We start from the raw sequence: 6,000 nt of genomic DNA on the forward strand, positions 1-6,000 counted from the left end.
CAGTGTTCCTGGCTATCGCCTCCAGGGCCTCCGCCATCCGCGGAACATACTCCGTCATGGTGCCGCAGATTCTGGCCAGCTGTCGGGATATTCCCCCCAGTGCCTGGAGGATCTGGTGACCTATGTCAACCTTCCTCCTGGACAACTCTACCATGTCGCCGCTCTCATCTGGCACGCGTGGAGCAGACCTGCTGCGTCTAAGAAACCCCCGCGGGGCCGGTGTTGTCCTGGGGACAAATGGGGTGCCCTGTGGCACGGTGCTTGGACCCGGTACCTCCAGAGTGGAGGTGGGAATGACCGGGGGAGCCTAGATGGCGTTGGGGTCGAATGCCTTCTGGAGGTTGGCGATGCAGGCTCCTCAAAGTCCATGCTATCATCTTTAGAGAACGGACCCAGCAGGTTGATGGGTAAGAATTGGTGCTCCTCAGTACCAGATATAGGATCATCCGACGAATTCTGCCCTGCACCCCCACCTTCTGGGCTCGGTGGTCTTGCCTGGGGCTGCGCTGCTGGCTGAGCTGCAGAACACAAATGAGGTTATTAGAGGAGAAGGGGGTGCTAGGGTCACAAGGTGATTACAGCACTACACACAGCATATGCATGACAAAAGCACCACCACTATCAAAATCATCACAGACATCACATTTCATGACCATCAATAGATTCTGCAATGTAATGATTCTCAGCATTACTTAGAGGACACTTTTACCAATCATCTATCATATAATATTGTTCGGAAATGAGTGGGTGTGGCAGCTATTGACTTTACATCATGCAATGGTGTATACTTTACTCACGTGGCATCACTTCAGGTTCTGCAACTGCTTGCATGGCCGACCGGGGTTGGTGCCCACGAGTGCAAGCACCTGCTCCTCGATGTCAGTGAGGTCAATGATGACTGGTGGCCCCCCACCCATTCGCCTCTGCTCAGCCCCATTCCTCGAAAGCTTCTTCTGTAAAAAGTAACAACAGGATGACATGGCATGAGATCATTGCGTGATATCATTGCTAGGTACTGTCACAGAGACTGATACAACACATAACCAACAGATGTAATCATGATTATAAGGAAAATTCTTCATCTAAAGACGTACACCGTGACCGCAGGCTTTGAGTTCAACATTCCCGTTAAAAGTGAAAGAACTCACATTTGATTTTAATCATTCATGATACTTACAAATCAAATTATATAAATATATAAGTATATGTAAATAAATGTAATACTTACTCTGGCGGATCTGACAAGGTCGTTCCATCGCTTGCAGCACTGGTTGCCCTCACACACCTCGGTCGCCAACTAGACCACCTCGGCTTTCTCGGCCCATATCTTCTGGTAGGCCTTTGGGGTGGGCTTCCCACGCCCTCCCTGTGTCAATTGACCCCAGCGTGACTCGACCTCCTGCATGAGGGAGGCACTTGCCTTGTCCGAGAACCTCCTCGCTCTCTTTCGTCCTCCCATTTGTTCCTCTCCCAGCTCACTGCTCTCGCCAGCGTCAGTCTGCACAGCGTGCTGTGTCGCCTCCTCCACTCCCTCCATTGTAGGCACCAAATTAGACAAAATATCTGGCTGGTAACAGCTAACTTTTTTCTCACAATTTTGTATATAGCTCGAAACTCTCCCTCCTACCTCCCAAAGCAGCCAAACAAGCACACACACCATAGCCACGCACACCTTCACTCCCTCTCTGCCTCCTCTTATGCGCATGTAATAATGACAGCTGACCTACTGAATCACGTGAAATGAGCGTTGTCATGCCGTTGATAAGGATGGCAACACTTTACGGCAGAAGGTCAGAGAGATTGAATGCTAACGCCCATTTCAGATCGCTTGCGGTAACACCCATTTTATAAAATGGAATCTAGGGGGTTTGAAAATGGGCGAGAATCTGGCGATCTGAAAACCTATATTTACCACCCACGCCAGAAACAACGCCCATTTTTGGGTGATCTACACAAAAGTGGAAGTCTAGCCCTAATTAATTGACATGTACCACAAAAAGCAAGGGATCAAGTACTGATCCCTGTGGAACCCCACTGGAAATAGCCTTCTTGTCACAAAACACCCATCAACAATTACCCTTTGCTTCCTAACTCTCAGCCAATTTTGGATCCAACTTGCCACTTTACCATGGATCCCATGAGTTTTATTTTGTGACCAGTCTGCCATATGGGACCTTATTAAAAGCCTTGCTAAAATCCATATAGACCACATCAAACGCACTACACTCATCGACCCTCCAAAAAATTCAATCAAGTTAGACAGACATGACCTTCCCTTAACAAATCCATGCTGACTATTGAGTATGGAGAAAGCGTCAGACTGAACACTGTGAGCTCAAAGTAAAGTGTGACCGTAGTCTTTTATTGCAGGTCTCCAGAGTGCCTCTCCAACCTATGAAGCCGACTTAAATACCTGTGCTCCCAAGGAATTATGGGATCCCTTGGGACTCCAGGGGATGAGTCCTCTGGTGGCTGTACAGAGTAAATACAATTCCACATATAAACACTCCCCCCGCACCCCCCCAAAATCAATAGTGTAACTATTTACAATGTGAGTCGATCTGGGGCCCTTCTTGCCCTGGTTGATCGTCTCGGTGTGAAAGCTAGTGTTGTTGAATCATTTGTTGGGCTCTCACTGGGCTGCTGTGCAGCTGGCCTTGCTGGGCTGCCTGGTGTGTTGGGCCCTGCTGCTCTGCTGTGGATGATGGGTTCTGCTTCGTGGTCAACCGTGGTGCCGGTTGCCACTGGTGTGTATATTGGGGGATCAAAAAAGGTAGGGTCCAAGGTGTGTTGCTCAGGATAGTCCGTGAATCTGAGTTTGATTTGGTCCGAGTGTTTCCGGTGAATGAGTCCATTTGAAAGTTTGACCCGAAACACCCTGCTTCCCTCTTTGGCCACGACAGTGCCAGGAAGCCACTTGGGACCTTGTCCATAATTTAATACAAATACAGGATCATTGATTTCAATCTCACGTGACACATTTGCGCTATCATGGTATGCACTTTGTTGAAGCCGCCTGCTCTCTACCTGTTCACGTAGATCAGAGTGAACTAACAAGAGCCTTGTCTTAAATGCTCTTTTCATGAGCAGTTCAGCAGATGGGATCCCAGTGAGTGAGTGGGGTCTTGTGCGGTAGCTAAGCAGGACTCGGGATAGGCGAATCTGTAGTGAGTCTTCAGTTACCCTCTTCAAGCCTTGCTTGATGGTTTGCACTGCTCTCTCTGCCTGACCATTGGACGCTGGTTTAAATGGGGCAGATGTGACATGTTTGATCCAATTACGGGTCATGAATTCTTTGAACTCAGCACTGGTAAAACATGGCCCGTTGTCACTTACCAGGTAAGCCGTGTGTGGCAAACATGGCCCGCAGGCTTTCAGTAGTGGCAGCGGACGTGCTAGCTGACATTATCTCACATTCAATCCACTTGGAGTACGCGTCTACAACCACAAGGAACATTTTACCCAAGAACGGGCCTGAATAGTCGACGTGTACCTAGACCACGGTTTGGAGGGCTAAGACCATAAACTTAGCGGCACCTCCCTGGGTGCATTGCTTAACTGCGAGCATGTATTACATCTGTGAATGCAGGACTCTAAGTCTGCATCGATAGTGGGCCACCACACGTGGGATCTGGCTATCGCTTTCATCATTATGATGCTTGGGTGGGTACTGTGGAGGTCATTGATGAAGGTGTCTCTGCCCTTCTTGGGGACCACTACTCGATTGCCCCACAGAAGGCAGTCTGCCTGTATAGACATTTCATCTTTGCGCCACTGGAACGGCTTTATCTCTTCCTGCATTTCCACCAGGACACTGGACCAGCTCCCCTGAAGCACACAGCTTTTGACTAGAGATAATAAGGGGTCCTGGCTTGTCCAGGTTTTGATCTGCCTCACTCTCAAATGCTTCCATAACCATGGCTAGATCTGTGGGCTGCGCCATTTCCACCCCCGTGGTGGGCAATGGCAGCCTACTGAGAGCATCGGCGCAGTTTTCTGTGCCTGGCCTGTGGCGGATGGCATAGTTGTATGCGGACAACGTGAGTGCCCATCTCTGGATGCGGGCCGATGCGTTGGTATTTGTCTACTACAGGTAGTGGTTCTAGCAGTGTGCTGAGACCCGATAAGAAGTTACCAAAGTAGTTCAAGAGTCCCAGAAACGACCACAGTTCCGTCACGTTCTGTAGCCTTGGTGCATTCTCGATTGCCTCCGTCTTCGCGTTGGTGGGCCTGATACCCTACACCGCAATCCTCCTTCTCAAGAACTCCACTTCAGGTGCCAGGAAAACGCACTTCGAGCGTTTTAACCTAAGCCCCATGCGGTTGAGTCGACTAAGAACCTCCTCCAGGTTCTGCAGGTGCTCAACTGTGTTCCGACCTGTGATCAAGGTGTCGTCCAGGAAGACCACGGTGTGCGGGTCCGACTTCAGTAAACTTTGCATGTTTCTCTGGAATATCGCCGCCACTGATCAGATTCCAAACGGGCATCTGTTGTACACAAAAAGATCTTTGTGCATGTTGATGCAGGTGAGGGCCTTCGATGATTCCTCCAGTTCCTGCATCATGGAGGCTGAAGTCAGATCCAGCTTTGTGAACGTCTTTCCTCCCGCCAGCATTGCAAAGAGGTCGTCGATCTTTGGTAGTGGGTATTGGTCCTGCAGGGAGAAACGATTGATAGTTACTTTGTAGTCGCCGCAGATTCTGACGATGCCATCTCCCTTGAGGACTGGGAAAATAGGACTGGCCCACACGCTGAACTCGATCAGTGAAATGATGCCCTCTCTTTGCAGCCGGTCTAGCTCGATCTCTACCCTTTCTCTCATCATGTACGGTACTGCCCTCGCCTTGTGATGGATGGGTCACGCTCCCGGAATTAGGTGGATCTGCACTTTTGCTCCTTGGAATTTCCCGATGCCTGGTTCGATCAGTGAAGGATATTTATTTAAGACCTGAGCACACGAAGTGTCATTAGCGGGCGATGGCACTCTGACGTCGTCCCAGTTCCAGCGTATCTTTCCCAGCCAGCTCCTGCCAAGCAGCGTGGGACCATCGCCCGGTACCACCCAGAGTGGTAGCTTGTGCACCGCTCCATCGTAGGAGACCTTTACGGTAGCACAGCCGATTACAGGAATTAGTTCTTTTGTGTAAGTTCTTAGTTTCGCGCGAACTGGAGTTAAGACCGGCCTTGAGGCCTTGTTGCACCACAACATTTCGAAAGTCTTTTTGCCTATGATGGACTGGCTCGCGCCCGTGTCCAGCTCCATTGACACCGGGAGTCCATTTAGTTCAACATTCAGCATTATCGGGGGACAATTCGTGGTGAATGTGTGCACCCCATGTACCTCTGTCTCCTCGATCTGAGGCTCTGGTTCGTCGTGATCCTCCGTGGATTTGTCCTCCTCTGCAACATGGTGGTTTGCAGGTTTAACAGGCTTAGCAGCTTGCCTGCACACTCGTTGGAGGTACCCATTGTTCCACAGCCCTTGCAAATGTACTCTTTGAATCGGCATGAATGGAAACGATAATCACCCCCGCAGCGCCAACAAGGTATTAATGGCCTTGCATTCATCACCCTTGATGGTGGACTCTGAGTCATCTGCGAACGTGTAGCTGCAGGTATGTGTGACCTGCCCTGTACGTTACGATTCGAAAACAACATCACTTTATTCACAGTACTTGTAGCAGCACTTGTGTGCTGAGAGATTTGCTTCGTATTGTCACTAGTGGCAATGAACGCCTGGGCTATCGCTATGGACTTACTCAAAGTTGGGGTCTCTACAGTCAAAAGTTTGCGAAGTATGGTTTCGTGGCCAATGCCAATTACGAAAAAATCTTTGAGCATGTGCTCCAAATGTCCTTCAAATTCGCAATGTCTTGCAAGGGGCCTTAGCTCAGCGACATAACTCGGCACTTCCTGGCCTTCAGACCTTTTGTAGGTGTAGAACCGATACCTTGCCATCAGAACGCTTTCCTTCGGGTTCAAATGCTCTCGGACCAGTG

Source organism: Pristiophorus japonicus, chromosome 2 (genome assembly GCF_044704955.1).
Source record: "Pristiophorus japonicus isolate sPriJap1 chromosome 2, sPriJap1.hap1, whole genome shotgun sequence".
Lineage (NCBI taxonomy): Eukaryota > Metazoa > Chordata > Chondrichthyes > Pristiophoridae > Pristiophorus > Pristiophorus japonicus.